The sequence below is a fragment of the Monodon monoceros genome, unplaced genomic scaffold (genome assembly GCF_005190385.1).
Source record: "Monodon monoceros isolate NGI ecotype Baffin Bay Population unplaced genomic scaffold, NGI_Narwhal_1 Super_Scaffold_4, whole genome shotgun sequence".
Lineage (NCBI taxonomy): Eukaryota > Metazoa > Chordata > Mammalia > Artiodactyla > Monodontidae > Monodon > Monodon monoceros.
In genome coordinates, this window is record NW_021703781.1 from 47,386,122 (window position 1) to 47,403,356 (window position 17,235).

At 41.2% G+C, this 17,235-nt stretch overlaps 1 protein-coding gene across 3 annotated transcripts in view; it reads left to right on the top strand.

Annotated features, from left to right (window-relative positions):
• PCGF5 (polycomb group ring finger 5) overlaps nucleotides 1-17,235 on the top strand; it is a 115,765-nt gene that overhangs the window by 24,798 nt on the left and 73,732 nt on the right. Inside the window, exon 1 of one of the 3 annotated variants that reach the window (XM_029244707.1) lies at nucleotides 16,441-16,485. The exons of the other annotated variants lie outside the window; for them this stretch is intronic. The gene's annotated coding sequence lies outside the window, so the exon portion shown is untranslated. Of the gene's footprint in view, nucleotides 1-16,440; nucleotides 16,486-17,235 lie in introns of those variants that run through there. 3 annotated transcript variants of the gene reach the window in all.

The window sequence follows — 17,235 nt, forward strand, 5'->3', positions numbered from 1 at the left end:
GTGCTTTACTTCATTGAAAGCAAAGGATGTTAGAGCCTAAAGAGACCCTGGAGATCCTCTATCCAGCACTGGTGTTTATCAGATGGAGAAATGGAGTCACAAAGGAGAGCAGATCTCAGTTTGGCTTCCCCAGAAGGAGACCCAAGACAAGGATTTGAGAGTAAGCGGTTTATGTGAGAGGTTCTCCCAAGAATGTCAGCAGGGAAGTGGGCAAGTGGGACAGGGCAGAGGAGGAAGCCTTAAATCAAGGTGCATTTTCAAGAGAGTTACTGCTGTGGGTACCTGGAGCTCAGTCCCTCGATGGAACTGGGGGAGACAGTCCACACACTTGAGAGTTATCCTCCCTAAAGGGCAAGGGAGCAGGGATATTTGCCCTTGACTGAGGGCTGCTTCCTGGAGGCATTAGCTGCCCTGCATTCCCAGCTCACTCTCTGAGCCGGCCCAGCCTGCGCCCAGAGCCACAGTCTAAGCACAGGGCTCACAGAAGGCTGCCTGCAGCATGGAGAGGGGAGGCTTGAAGACTAGGAGGGGTGGGGGACAACAACGGCATCTTCTCCAGGGCGTTGCCCCAGGTGGGACTAGAACTCAGGGGTCCCGACCACGGCCAGGACTCTTGACACTGAGGGTTGGACATCTTCCGACACTGTGCCCAAACCCATTCTAGGTGATCTAGTGAGGAGGGTGAGGATGTAGAAAGCACAAGGGAGATAGTCCCTCGTTTTGAGAAACAACCTAATTGGAGGGCCAAACACACGTGCGTGTCTGAAAGAACACACAACATGATTTCATGAGTGTCGGCATCAGTGTGTGTGGATGATATTGTACTGAGAGCTGAGCGTTGAGCGTGTGAGGTGCTGCTGTGAAGGGCTGCTCCAGAAGGAAAGGAGCTTTGTGTTCTGTTTTGTTTTGGTTTTGAGAGGTTGAGTCTGGAACAGTGTCTCAGGGAAATTTTGAACAGGGATCTCCTGACTGAGAGGCAGGATAGCGTACTGGTTAAGAGTTGGGGGCCCTTCGGGTGGGCCGTCTAGTTTTTCATCTTACTTCCATCACTCTGTGACCATTGGACAGTGAGCTCCTCTATAAAGTGGGGCCATAGTAGAATCTAATTCACAGGGGTGCTGAGCACAGTCAGTGAAGGAGTTATGTGAAAACATTTAACCGAGAACCTGCCGTGTAGAAGGAGTTTGGTAAACCTGAGCAGTGGTGGTGATGATTGTTGACAGAGGAGGATGGAAAGGTAAGGTCGTGTGGGAGAATGATTAGGGCATGAGATTCGAGAAGGAAGAGGAGAAATGCTGTGAAGTATTAATATACCTTCTGGGATGCTGGGGAAGTGATGGGGAAAGCTTTCCGAAGTTGAGAAGGGCTGCCCACTCAGACCGAGTTCTCACGGGAGCCTAGGTCCCATCAAAGCAAAAGTTTATGGGGAAATCCAATATGTAAAAAATATAAACAGAACTGCTTGCTTGAAGGTGGAGTGGGGAACTGGGGTCCTATCTCTTCCCCTTCCCCGTCTACCCACAGCCCCTGAGGGAATTCTGAGAAACCCCAAGCTACAAGAACAAAAATAATTTCTACAGAAAGGTTTTAAAAAGCTACTGTAACACCTCATTTGTTCTGTATTGAGTTTGTTTTCCAGAAAAATATTTTTTTAGAAATTCATCTTGGATGAAATTTTGCTTAAGTGTGTTACTTCTTTGCCTTCTTAACAAGGCTGAATGAAAACCTTTTAACCTGTTCTCGATGACTTTTGATTATAGTAGTGAACATTTCGTTATGGGTCTGTGCTTTAATGTGGTTATTTCCAACCTCAGAGGTTCTAAAGAGTTAGGACTGTTTACTTGTGTTATGCTTTTCAAATGGTTAGCAAGGAGCAGCATGGCATCAGGGGAAGGTCCTGGACTTGGAAGCCAGGCTGTCCAGGTTTGCGTCTCAGCCTTGCATCTTCTTAGCATTGTGACCTTGGGCAAGTATACTTAACCTCTCTTTGCCTCAATTTCTTCTTCTGTAAATTGGAGATAATAATCATACCCCAGAGGGTTATTGTGAGAGATAAATAAGTTCTGTATGTTCATTGCTTAGAATAGTGGCTACATATAAAAAGTGTCACACAAGTGTTATTATTGTTAATGTATCTGTTTTTAAAATTCTGTCTTCTCCATTAATGTAGCATAGTGGTTTAACCGGAGGGCTCTGAAGCTGAATAACCTGGATATGAATCCCACCACCATTGTGATCTTGGGAAAGTTAATTTAATTCTCTGTGACTGAGTTTCTTCATCTGAAAAATGGGGCTGATAATACAAACTAGTTCACAAGAGTGTTGTGAGGATTAAACAGGATGAAATTTGGAAAGCCCTTAGCACAGTATCTGGCACATTGTCGCATAGCCATCATTACTATAAATTATTAAGGCTCTAAATGAGGGATACTGTAACTGTAATGTAATATAGAGCCAGAAGTTTTTACTATATTGACCCCTTAGGAAGAAGCCTTTAGAAGGTTCCTTCTTAATTATTTTTCAGTTAGTAGAAATTAAGTTATTGATCTTAAATGTTTCATTATGTTTTTTAATATTAGAATAAGGGATGGATGGGCAGAGGGATTAACCATTTATGCTATAGAATATGATGCTTATTGTCAAGCTCTGACTCAAACTTTTAGATGTATTTATGTTGAAAGAGTTAGATTTTTTTTTTTCTTTTTGGTTAAAAGGTTGTCATGATTAGTATTCATACAAAGGGACATTTTTAAAGGAAAATAAACAGTACAGAAATGTGTTGGTGGAAATGACTAGAAGCAACACAAGGTAGGCAGCAAATTTTCTGAGATAGAAGAAGAGAGGCCAAGTGTGATAAAAGCAGGCAAGCAAATAAAGAGGGATTTTGCAGCCTTGGTGGGGGGCGGGGGGTGTTCATCTACCAGTCACCAGTGTATGCCTTGCTACTAGCATTTTAAGGGCTAATTTAGGTCTCTGGACCGTGCCATTATCAAGACTAATCATACATGAGGGTTTTGTGTAGTCAAGGTTTTACTGCATATTAAAGTGTTAAGAAAAATCATCCAGCACTTGGGAATGAGGCACAAGGGTGGTTGCATGTCCTTTCAGTGATACGCTGAAGCATTGGCAGACATACCCGGTCACGGATCACATAATTTGCTAGGAAGCTGTACCTTTGTTTAACTTACTATTTACTATTGATTAGGACCCAGATTCTGTGAAGTTGGATGTTCATTGTAGATTGATAACTTGCAAATAATTTTTGTCTGATAGAGAAGATAACCCGCAAAGTTATAGTTTTATTGACCTATAGCATATTAACCAGTTTTATATATGTATTAGCAATCTTATTTCAGTATTCTGTCTTTCATTGACTATATACACTTCAGGCTTTCCTATACTCCACTGAACCGGATGTATCATCCTGCTGGTTTCATCATTAATGATTTAAATAAATTTTTGACACATGCTCAATTTATATTTGTATGAGACTTACGTTTTTAACTCCTTGACAGTGTATCCTAACAAACTATCTATCTGTTAATGGGAATTTCCTTTCTTACTGTTTCCTGCTTTCTCTAACATTTTTGTTTATTTTACATTGTAATTTCAAAATTGAAATATATTTTATAGCTCTTTCATTCTTTTGATGTAGGCATTCTGTGAAGAGCAGAAGCAAGTGTAGGTAGTCAAAAGCTTTAAACCTGATTTTTTTTAGGCTGTTTAGTTGTGAACCTAGTGATTTCAGTAAGATCCACATTTCTAAAATGAGTGTTATGTTAATATAAGCTAATGTGACACTTTTATAACAGTTTTCATAATGTGATTTTGCAACTAGTTGCTGTTTATTGAAGGTGTTTGAGTTTATGGAGCATGACATAAAAAATTGTAAAAGTGTTCCATTTAGTGTAACCAGAACTACAAATGAGGTGGTGATAAAATTTAAAGAACATGTTTTTAAACATGTCTAGTTATTGGCTTTTATAAAGAAATTTTTAAAATTATGAATATAGTGTTTAATTTGTATACATTTCTATTCTTTACTCCTTATAAAATATTCTGACAAACCTTGCAATAGAGAAGAGGGCTATTTGCTAGGGATGTCTTAGACAGGATCCCAGAATTGGATAATACAGTACGTTGAACTTAACGACCTTTAAGGTCATTTGAATCATTGAAGTTATGTGATCCTGGGGTTTTCATGAGAAACTTTTTATATTAGTCCCTTCTCCTTTTGTTAGAAGTTTGCTCTCAGCTGTTTTAGAGCCTCTTAACTAATATGTACTTAGTAGATATTTGTTTAATTAATATTCAGTTCCTCTGGAATGTAAGCTCCATGAAGACGGGGCCATGTCTGCCTAATTCACCTGTGTATTCCAGGCACCTGGCCCAGTGCCTGGTACAGGGTAGGCCTGCAGTAAAGTCTTTGCGGGGTGATTGAGACTACATACTCACTTTCACTCCATTACAAAATAAGGACCGTGTTTAGACCTTGATAATAGACGATTTCAGATGCTGCAGACGCTGACTGCATTTCATCCAGGGCCTTACCAAGCTAGGAGAACCATAGAGCCGTCTAGCATAATCCTTTACATTCTCTTCTTAGTCATCTATATCAAACTCTTTTATTTTCTGCAGTGTTTTTGGTTTTGTTTGTTTTTAACTAGGCTGTTTGGAAATTACTAAAATGGAGAATAAATTGATATGAAAAGGTGGAGCCATTTCTATCCAGGCAAACCTTTGTCTCTCAGGAGTTTTGGAAAGTGACACACATAACCCAGAAAATGCTAAGAGGGATAGCTCAGAGAATAAAACTTTTTGTACATAGCAAAAGTTCCCCCATTCGCAATTCATTGTTCCTGTGTCCTTTTTCTCTCTCTTCCTTAAACCCCATTCCCCTTTGACTGCCTCAGTTTCTTTTTCTGAAAATGAGTGCTTTTGGTATTGATTTGGTACTGTGTAGGTCACCAAGTTCAAGAAAGGTAATAAACTGCCTTTATCTGGGCACAATGTTGAAGGTTTCTTTGGTGCTCAGATTTTAGCTTCTTTTTCATAAAATGACAAAAAAAAAAGATTTTCTTAAAATTCAGAGTGTGTAGCTATATTTAAATTGAGTATATATCTAAATTATCTAGTAAGTTTGTAATATTTATCTATATAAACAACTTTTTAAAATTTTATGGGTGTAAATCAAATCGTATGTAAAACAGGTTTAGGACCCTAGTCCTTCCAAGTCCAGTGAGATCAGATCTGTAAATATAACTGTTTTTAAAGCATCTAATATATTTCTGTCTCTCATTAGAGTCACTAAGTTGGGCAAAATCTTTATTTCTTTGATTCTCCATGTCATCCATCCTTGAGCACAGTTGCTCCCAAATAGTTTGAAAGGATACTATGAAATCAATCTCCTTTCTTTCGGAGTTTCCAAATTACTACAAAAATTTAATCTCTATACATTTGGCTTCATTCAGCTAAAAGGGAGCAGATATCCACCACTCCTCCCCAAATCAGTCATGGTACTCTAAATCCCTCATAAACAGTCGGCGAGTGAAAACATACCTGCTGTCCCAGATATCCATTTTACAAGTGACCAGGTGGTATTCTGAAGTTCATTTATGAACTAATGGTTATGAACCAAGCCCAAGGTACATTTTTTCCTCTAGAAACAATGTTATAAATATTATAAATGATGGCTTTCACAGGTCAGCCCACACAGCTCCTATCTGATGGGTGGTTGGTCATCAAATTAACCATCCCTCCATCCATCGAACACCTAGTAAGTTCCTACTGTGTGCCGAGCACCACGTCCTGCATCAGACTGCATCTGAGTCAGTTACAATATATTTACAGTTAATAGAGGTGAAAGGTACAGTGTATTAACATTTTGGCAACCTCCATCAGCTTAATTAATAAGAAATTGGCTTTTTAATCTTTTTCCCATAAAATACCGTCCCACAGATATTTATTGATGAACCACTATATGCCAGGTCCCTCGCTTGTCACTAGGAATAAAAGAGTGACCATGATGACCCCTGCTTTCACGTTGCTTAACAGCAGAACTTGAAGAAAAGCAGGTTTGATTAAAGGAGAGTGGAGAGGTAGGTGCCAGTGTTTTCTGAAGCACTTTCTGGGCATTTTCGAAGACTTTTTCTTATGCTAATGGCGCTAATGCTTTGTTGCGACTCAGCCCCCTTCAGAACTTAGCATCTAGGAAGGGATAATGACTTCTGTGAGAACCAGCACTGGATGTTATAAACGTGGCTCTTAGGTTGATCGGCTATGACGGGGCTCTTTTTTTTTTTTTTTTTTAAACCTCTCAACCCAAAGAGAACCTTTTGGAGACCTTTGCATGAGGATTCAGTGGGAGTGGAAGGAGAAGGGAACTAGGCAGAGTGTTTCTGAGTATGGAGCCTGAGGAAGAAACAACCTGAGATGGCTGGCAAAAAGGGGAAGCGTGCTTGAGCCTCGTGCTGAGCAAGCACACTTGGCTGCTTCCCCACGGCAGTCCCTTCATTAGACGGCTGGGTAGTTGGCTGTCCAGAGTGAGATGGACAGGTGGGAGGCACCAGTCAGCGTATCAGAGTTAACAAGAAAGTCTTGATGATGGTCTGGGAGGGACTCCATGACCTCACCACCCCAAATCCCCCCCTTACTCTCTCTGCGCCAGCTTGAGCACCATCCTGCCTTAGCGCCTCTGCACGTGCCATGCCCTCTGCCTGGTATACACTCCCCCCAGCCCGCCGTACAGTTTAATCCCTCACCTCATTCAGGTCTCTGCTCAGCGTCACCTGGCTAGAGTCCTTCTCCAACCATCTGTTTGAAACAGCACTCCGTCTCTGTCAGCTTTATTTTGCTTCATAGCACTTAACTACTGCCTGACCTTGTTTGTTTATTGTCTGTTTCCTTCTGGGAGAATGTAAGCTCCATGAGAACAGGCCCTTCGCCTGCTTCACTGCTCTATTTCCTGTGTCAAAAACACCCCCTGCACATTGTAGAAGGAATTAGGAGCTGCACTTTCAAAGAAGAGGCTTGTAGCCTAGAAAATGCTTTTTCCTAAAACTCTTATAAAGAGGAGTTTTATTCAGCCTGGCACTTACCTGTATTCAATTTCAAGACCACTCTAGGTGGGGGAGGGTACGGTCGGTAGTGGTATTCTAACTCTTCTAGAAGGTTGTAGGAGGATGAGGGCCATTTTTAATTGCATTACTTTTTGATCTTTTGCACTTTTTTTTTCTATTTCCAACTTTTTATTTCTACAAATTCAAAATCTATAGAAAAGTTGCCAGAATAGTTCAGTGAACACCCATGTACGTTTCACTTAGATGAGCCGTTTGTTAACATTTTGCCATATTTGCTTTATCTCTCTCTCTCTATATATACATATTATTACAGATCTCACTGAACTATTTAAGAATAAGTTGCAGATATGACCCTTCACCTCTAAATACTTCAGTTTGTATCACCTAAAAGGAGATATAGTTACCTTATTCTGGAAATGTAACATTGATACAGTGTCATTAGCTAATGTGCAGACCTGTCTCAATGATGAACTCTTTAACAGCAATATACATGTAACAACAAGAAGGAAGTCTCAATCCAGGAAGAAGCCTGGGATCACACATTCCCTTTAGTTATCAAGCCTCTTTAATCTTTTTCAGTTTTTCTTTGTCTTTCATAACATTAACACTTTTGAAAAGTACAGGTCGTTTGCTTTGTAAAATGTCCCTCAGTACGGGCTTATTTATGTTTCCTCATGATTAGAGTCAGGTTTTACATTTGGGGGCAGAAATACTACATAAGTGCTATTGTATCCTCCTAAGTGCATCGCCTCAGCAGGTACATATGTCAGGTGGTCCCGTTCCTAGTGATGTTAAATTTGATCACTTGGTTTAGGTAGTGTCCAATAGATTGCTCCACTGTAAAGTTACCTTTATCCTTTTGTAATTCATAAATAGTATGTGGAGAGATACTGCAAAACTGTGTAAATATCCTAGTCCCCCAACAACCGTTCACCTAATGGCTTTAGGATCCCTGGAGATTCTTGCCTGAACCATTATAATGATGGTAGTTGCAAAATGGTGATTTTTCTAACTCTTTAATCACTTGTATAGTTATAAGTTGGCCTTCCATTGTAAAGAAGAGCTTCCACTTACCCCATTCATTCATTTGTTATAAATATGGACTCATGGCTTCTTTTCTTTAAATTCAGTGTGTTATAATCCCTTACTATCATTCATTTTGATGCTCGGATCGTCCTAGACTTGGCCTAACTGCACTGACCCCTAGCATGTGGGGAGAAATACCTAATCCCAGGAGTAAGAAATATTTTTAGTACATTCACAGTGCTTCTGAAATTTTAATTGCATATGAATCACCTGGGGCCCCAGATTCTGCATTCCTAACAAGCTCCCTGGTGGTGCTGATGCTGGCGGTCTGTGGACCGCAGTTGAAGGAGCAAAGGTGTAAGGGTTTGTAGGCTGATCTGGAAGACTTAAAACTGTCTTGCTCTCCCTGTTTTACCATGAAAAATTCCCCTCATTAACATGGAAGAGACTGATTTTTTTTTTTAACAATTTAGTGACATTTTTTCTTTTTCAATTAATTTTTATTGGAGTATAGTTGATTTACAATGTTGTGTTAGTTTCTGCTGTACAGCAAAGTGAATCAGTTATACATATACATATATCTACTCTTTTTTAGATTCTTTTCCTATATAGGTGATTACAGAGTGTTGAGTAGAGTTTCCTGTGCTATACAGTAGCTTCTTATTAGTTATCTATTTTATATATAGTAGTGTGTATATGTCAATCATCAAAAAATCTACAAACAATAAATGCTGGTGAGGGTGTGGAGAAAAGGGAACCTTCTTGCACTGTTGGTGGGAATGTAAATTGATACAGCCACTATGGAGAGCAGTATGGAGGTTCCTTAAAAAACTAAAAATAGAACTACCATACGACCCAGCAATCCCATTCCTGGGCATATATCCAGAGAAACCCATAATTCGAAAAGGTACATGCACCCCAATGTTCATTGCAGCACTATTTACAATAGCCAGAACATGGAAGCAACCTAAATGTCCATCAACAGAGGAATGGATAAAGAAGATGTGGTACATACATACAATGGAATATTACTCAGCCATAAAAAGAACGAAATAATGCCATTTGCAACAACATAGATGAACTTAGAGATTATCATACTGAGTGAAGTAAGTCAGAGAAAGGCAAGTATCGTTTGATATCACTTATATGTGGAATCTAAAAAAATGGTATAAATGAACCTCTTTACGAAACAGAAATAGGGTCACAGTTGTAGAGCCTGATCTTTTGAAGAGTGTATGAGCTCTGGTAGGCATGGGGGAGAGAAGAGCCATGCCTCTGCTACTTGATTCCCAGAAATCATGATGATGAGGAAAGCTGTATTCCTCTCACTCATCTTATTTTTGCATTTCTCTAGAAATCCTGACCTTCCAGGGAGCTGGCTTCAGCTGATTCCTGGGATCAGGAGAAATAGTGACAACCTCAGTGGAGGGTGTCTCTACTGGTATTCTCCATTAGTCAGATGGAACTTTATTAATACCAAGGGGAGATAGGTAGTTTCAACTCTCCTCATCAAAAAATAAATGTTCATTTTCTTCCCCCCCCCTTTTTTTTTTTCTGTTGGAGTTATGAGCTTCTTGTCATTGGTAGATTTCAGTGGCCTTTAGTCAAATAATTTCCTTTTTCCCATTAAAAGCTATTTCTAGACAGATGATTGTTTGCACCTTGGCCATCTGCGGTTTGTGACCACTACATTCATAAAAATTCCAAATCTATGTGGTATTTTGTACTGCTTAGTCATCTTGTATAATCTATTTACATTTTTATCAGTAATCTTTTTTTTTCTAACATCTGGCCTCTAACTTTCATATTTCCCCTACTTTATCCTATTGAAAATTGATGGTGTCTTCCTTATAGAAGCAAACTTTACAAGTGTGGGAATCCCTCTATGGTGGTCTTAGAGGATGCATGACAAATCAGAGGACACCTAATCTTATTGGCTGAATGTTTGTGTCCTTCAACATTCCCATGGTGAAATCATGTCTCCCCACCCCCAATATGATGGTGTTAAAAGGTGGGCCTTTGGGAGAAAATTAAGATTAGGCTAAGTCCTAAGGATGGATCCCTCATGAGTGGATTAGTGCCTTTGTAAGAATCATGAGAGATGGGACTTCCCAGGTGGTCCAGTGGTTAGGGCTCTGGGCTTCCACTGCAGGGGGCATGGGTTCAAACCCTGATCGAGGAACCAAGACCCCATATGCCTTGCAGTGCAGCCAAAGAATCACGAGAGAGCTTGCTTCCTCTACTCTGCTCTTCGCATGTGTGAGGATACAACCGTGGTCGGCCACCTGCAAACCAGAAGAGGGCTCTCTCCAGCACCCAACCATGGTGCCACCCTGATCTCAGACTTCCAGCCTCCAGAACTGTGAGAAATGTTGCTGTTGTTTATAAGCCGTTCCAGTTTATGGTATTTTGTTCTAGCAGCCTGAACTAAGACACCTGCTGTTATCAAGTTATAGTCATCCTCATTTAGCAGGTACTGATCAGGCTTGGGGAGTGAGTGAGTGTGGAACCAATGTGCACATGCCAGCTCGTTTAACAGAGTTCAGAAGATTTCCAAAATGAGTGTTTGTTTTTGTTTGTTTGAATCTCTACCATTTGTATTTTCTGCTGTTTCTCACATTTAAGGAGACAGGTGATAATAGTAGTAGACTTAAGAAAAGCTTGGGTACTTTCTCACTTATGAATGGTTTACAACTTCGTACATCCCAGGGCTCTCCCTTAGCTTCCCCTTCTTTCCAGGAGGCTGGCCCCCACCTCTCTGCTGAGGGGTGCTAGGCCCTCTTCCCCTTATTGCAAGGAATCTACCTGCTATCAGGGCCCCCTTCTCTGCCAGAAAGTGCCATTGCTCTTGTGATTCCTCTCATGGTCACAGCACATATTTGTGTGCTCCTTGAACTGTGCGGAGTTAGTAGGGATTTTATTCTCCCTCTTTGAGTAATGTGTGTATTACAGAAGGGTATTTAATAATAGCCACACTATGAAAACATTACATCTAAAAGCTAACCTGGCAATCTCCTAGTAAGATATATCAACAAGTAGATACCCTTTAAGTGTTCTTTGTTAGAGTATGCCACCTGAAGGTTTCTAATATCAAGCTGTATAATTGGCTTAGCCCAGTAAGAGATGATTGTCCCACAGAGGTTCAGTGGTTGCCATAGAAGCATGGGGCCAGCTGAACCTGCAATCTGTGCGGTCCACTGTTAGGGTGCTCAGGGGCTTGACCGTGGCTGGGTGCCAAGGCCCTGGGGGAAGCAGAAAGGCTATCCTAGTGCCTCGTGCTAGAAACCTGGTACCGATTAGACCACACCTGCTTTCTGCTGTTTGCTCCCTCTCTTTCCCTCTCCTGTGAGTTACTCTTAAAAAAAATCACGGAAAATCAGAAATGCTTCAGATTCTGACCCATATCTCTGTGTATCTTTGTAACTTCTCAAAACTGTGTTTGCATTCTGATGATATTCAGAGTGCAGGTTTCACCTCGTTCAAATGTAAAAGCATAAATAGCTCATTCTGACCCTGAAAAATTCTCAGGTGAGCTGCTTCACCAAAACCTCTGTGGGACTATGACAGCATCCTTCACAGTGCCCCAAACAGTGTTTAACGTGGAGGTACTAGGAAGAGTTTGTTAAATAAATGATCCAGAGCAAAAAAGAACGGCAACTGGGTGCACTTTATTTTCATTTTCCGTCTTATCAGCCTTTTCAAAACATCATTTTGATTCCAACGTACTGGGATCCCTCGTTCTCTTTCCAGTGCTGTGTTTGAACACGGCCTGAGTGTCAGTCCCTGGCTGTTTACACTCTCACATATGCATAGACTGGTGCTATCTAAACACAGAAATGCCTTCTTAGTTGGCATGATCAGCTGGGGAAATCGGTTGTTCAGTTGAAGAATACTCTGGAAGTTAGGTGCACCTTTACGTGTGCCCCAAAAGTCTTGAGATGATTTCCCAGGCGTTTCATGACAGTGTGCTGCATTATTTTACTCAGTGTATTACCGTGAGGTTGTTATAAAATCAGCAGCACGTATTGAGCATCTGCTCGGTTCACGAACCTATGCTGGGTCCTGCCTGTCCCTGCCTCCAGGGTGTTTTCCCACCTGACCTGGTAGACCACATAAACACCAAACATCAGTACTCATCCTAAACTCGTTAAAACATCAGGTGCACGGGTCTCTAGCAGTTCTCAGAAAAGAGAGACTCAAAAATGAGGTGGGAAGGCTGGAAGAAGGAACAATTTGAGAAGATGTAGAATTGTAGTTGGCCTTCCTGGATGGTGAGGAGGAGGAAATAGAGCATCCCATCTGGTGGGGAGCGGTGTAAATAAGCCCAGGTTAGAGGTTGGTGTTCACATTGTGTTTGCGGGACAGCGAGAAGCTCGCTGCAGCTGTGGAGAGGAGGTGCTGTGTTGGAGAGAGTGGAGCTAGGGTGATGAAGGTTGTCTGGTTCCAGGCTCCAGAGGTGCTGTGCTTATGCAGAGCAAAGTGGTCTGGAAGGTGGTCCAGCAGCACCAGAGCACTCCTGGAACTGCCCTGCTGGGTTCCATGCCTCCTCCCTCCATCGTGAGCTGTGTGGTCCTGGTTGTCATGCAAACTCTCTGTGCCATGATTTCATTTGTTAGATGAGGACATTGCTGGGTACTTGGCAGAGCTCACTACATTATTTGTTGTTGACCAAGGGAGAGAAGCAGTGGCTTTAGAAAGCTGACTCTGACCTGCAGGATAGGTTGAGTGAAGCTTGAGGAGGGTTCGTGGGGCTGCCTTTTGCCTAGATGGCATCTGAGATAGGATTTCAAAGGTGTCACCGAATTCCAGCCTTTATGTACAAGAAGGAACAGGAAAGCATAGAGGATGACGCGTTGAGTGAGGCCATTCTGTTCCCACCACATCTCCATTTCACAGATTTTTAGGAATGATCATGCTTGACAGTCATTCAGGAACGATTTGGTCAGAGTAATTGGCAGTGCCCCTTAATGGCCACAGGGAACTCTTAGGCTGGTTGGCTAGAGGAAATGAATTATTGGGCCAGAAGTAACTGGAAGTTTATTTGCTTTTTATTTTGTACCCACTTGGTTAATATTTTGTACTGTGTACCTAGAGGCTGCTGTGCAGACAGGGATGAGATAGAGAACTGAATTTGAATAACTCAAAGTGGAAAATAACTATGAATATCTCTACAAGGATTGTAGTGTCTAACTACGGTTAACTCATGCATGCCACTTCTTTCTGTCTGTTGTCTTTACACTTTGGGTGGGTAAGAAAATGGAAGGCACCTCCTTATATAAAAACAAGAATTCTGTTTCATGCCTTTTCTTGAAGCTTTTCTTTCTTTTAACTATAAAACCTTTAGCTGAAAGTAAGTTGAATTCATCATTGTACTAGGAAGTTTGCATTTTTACTAAGCTTGGTGTCATCCGTCTTTGTAAAGATATAAGTTGCACTTCAGTCCTGTCTTCATGGTAGAAACTGTGTGAGAAAACTCACAGCGTGAGCATTATACTACATGAAGAAACAGCATCTTCAAAGGATAACACTACAAAACACTCACATTTTTGTTTATCACAGTAAGTTTTACTTCCTAAGTGCTACTTGTCTATATTTTGATTCTGAATATTATAGATGTTACCATATGTGGTACAGAGTGTTCTTATGGTCAGTTTAAATGGTTTCCAGAGTCAAGGTTCACAAATGCTAGTAGTTCTGATATGTTGCTCCAAACATAATGCCAGGCATTGACTGGCATCATCAGCTGTTAATTAGTCTTGATACGTGTCTCTTATAAAGCATAAAAGAGATAATCAGTTAAAAGTGAGTGTGACTCTAGGGCTTCCCTGGTGGCGCAGTGGTTGAGAGTCCGCCTGCCGATGCAGGGGACACGGGTTCGTGCCCCGGTCCGGGAGGATCCCACATGCCGCGGAGCGGCTGGGCCCGTGAGCCATGGCCGCCGAGCCTGCGCGTCCGGAGCCTGTGCTCCGCAACGGGAGAGGCCACGACAGTGAGAGGCCCGCGTACCGCAAAAATTAAAAAAAAAAAAAAAAATTTTTAAAAAGTGAGTGTGACTCTAATATTTGAAGAAATACATCTCTCTAGTTCTTAGCCCATGTAGTCTTTAAAATATACCATGCATATGTGTGTGTACATGTGTGTTTGTGTATATATGTATCAAGTAATCTCTGTAACTGTTCTGTTATATGTAGCACAAATTAATTCTATGCCAGATATTGTAAATATCATGTGAACTGATCAAAAAGAATATCTAGAATTAAGTGCAGTATAAATTGATTTTAAAACAACCATATTCTGGCTTGTACACTTGGGAAAATTACATTAATGTGAATGGAGATTCACTACTCCTCCCTTGCTTTTCAGTTCAGTTGACCCCTTTCCTTCTTTGTCTTCCTCAGACCCTAATGTAATCACCCTTAGCTTTCTCTCAGCCTCCATTCCTATACCCCATGTGTCTCCGCACGTGTTAGCCTTTTGTTCAGTCCATTCATCCGTTTGTCCATCATGGCTGTCTGCAGATCAGTACTACTCGAAATATGGTAACCAGTTCAAATGGATTCTCAGTGCTGGGTTTTTTGTTTCTTTGTTTGTTTTTAAATCCTTCTATATGTGCCTGGACAAATTCTCTCTCATTTCCTGTAGCCATGATCCTAAATTTGCTTAGTGTCCTTGAATTCTTTAACCCAGTGGTAGCTGAGTTGTAGTCCCTTCTGGTGGAAACATCCCTGGAGAGAGTTTCCCTCCCCTGCAACGTGCAGTTCTGGTGCTGCTGCTGCAGTCTCTGCTGCTGGCGTTATGTGGCCGTCTTCTCTCTGCGCATCTGTGTCTTCACATGATGTTCTCCCTATTTGTCTGTCTCCTATTCTTATAAGTACGCTAGTCCTCTTTTTTTTTTTTTTTTTTTTGCGGTACGCGGGCCTCTCACTGTCGTGGCCTCTCCCGTTGAGGAGCACAGGCTCCGGACGCGCAGGCTCAGCGGCCATGGCTCACGGGCCCAGCCACTTCGCGGCATGTGGGATCTTCCCGGACCGGGGCACGAACCCGTGTCCCCTGCATCGGCAGGCGGACTCTCAACCACTTCACCACCAGAGAAGCCCGTACGCTAGTCCTCTTAAAGTAAGAGCCCAACTACTCTAGTACGACCTCATTGTAACTTATACCTTCAAAGACCTTTTCTCCAAATAAAGTCACATTCACAGGTTTCAGGGGTTAAGACTTTTATATATATCTTTTGGGGGCACACAGTTCAACCCATAATAGGCATTTGGAAGAAATCTGTGCGGATGTTTATTTAACATGTAATATTTAATCTTTAATGTGGCAATTAAAACAATGACGTTAATGAATAAAGTACAAAAGTGTGAAGTGTTCACGTTGTTGTTGAGTATGGGTATTATAAATGTCAGCTTTTAACAGTTAGATTCTATTTATTCAGTTTTATTAATGACTAGTGTTTATTGTTGGATACTTCTAAAGTGAATTAACTTATATGACATAAAGGCTTCATACAAGCATTCATGCCAATGCTAATAAATTCAGTTTCTAACTACAGAAATTCTTTCCTTTTCCAGTAGAAATGAGTACTTCACCTAAAACTTCAGGCTTCATTGGTAAAGAGCGTTAAAGAACAAATTGTTCAGGAAATACTGTAAAGGAAATGGTGGTCTACTAATTTATAATCATCAAATTCCAGTTAACTTCCCTGTCAGTATTTGTGATAAGTATCATCCTTCTTAAATTTTAGGAAGTGAAATATCATTGTAAGTTGTTCAAATCAAGAACAATTCTTGACAAAACTTACCTTTTAAAAGCATAAATGAATACATGTAATTACTTCTCTTCCTTGGACTTTTCTGCAGTGTTCTTAATTTAGTAAATTAAAAATGCCAGCATTTACATGATCTAATGTCAAAGCCTCTCCTTTTGTAATTCAGCAATATAGTAGTGAATGGTCCTCAGTCTTGATGACTTGAGTGAAAAGTACTTTGAAACTCTTTTCCTCTGTGCACAGATTCTTCTTGATTTACATGTAACAGTCATCCAAAAAGCTAGAAGGGGCGAGTATCATTAGTACTTGGGCTGTGTAAATTTCTTTGTTCAGCATCTGTAGAAACGGAAGCATCCCTCCTCGTCCCTAGGCTATGAGGCCAGATCTAGTTCCCAGAGACTCAGTATTCTTATTTCAAATGTGCTCTCTCTTGTTGCAGCTGTTGTCCTTCAAAGGGCAAAGGAGATGGGAAGGTGAACGCTCACCTCCCTGTCCTTCAGGGCTTCTTCTGAGACCAGGGTCCAGGCCGCAGTGAGGCTGAAGATGACATGTACACACACTCCAGCACGGCTTCCCCGGGTCAGGCCAGCTTGCAGCACCGTCCATCAGTATGTAAGCAGAAAGCTTACCCCTCGAAGCCCTGTGTTTTCTCTCAGATCAGCACTCTAGAATGCCAGGTAGAATGGGGAAGTACTTCTTTAAATGCCACTAGGACGATTTGGTGTTTTGAAGTCAGAGGTGGGAGACTAAGCCTGCTCTTTGGCAAACAGGAGAGAATGTTTTTGTTTAATATTCCTTTTCCTTTTGTTGGTAAACTTTCTGCATCGTGACTTAGGAGAAATATCAGATTATGCAGACCTTTACAAAGAGGAATAAAAGATTGTTTCTAACTCTGCTAGCTGTTTGATGATGACGATAGTGATGAGGATGACCCCCTTCTCATAGTTAAGCCACTATATCCTACTCATTGCCTGGAAAACAGAAATCTTAAAGTTAGTTTAAAATGTTGCACTAAAAACATTTTGGTTTGAGACTGTCGTCAGAAGCTTATTGCCACTATAGAAGTTTTCAACCCTGGGATATAGGGAAGTTTTTAATTGCTGTCATCTATGCATGTTCACAGAAATATTCTCTAGGTCAGGAGCTGGCAAAATACAGCCCAAGGGCCAAATCTTGCTCACTGCCTGTTTCTTAAATAAAGTTTTATTGGAAAATAGCTAGCTACATCCATTTGTTTACATACTGTCTTTGGCAGCCTTTGCCCTATGTGGTCAGAGTTGCATGGTTGAGACAGATATCATATGGCCCACAAGGACTAAAATGTTCCCACCTGACTCACTACAGATGCAGTTCACTCTAGGT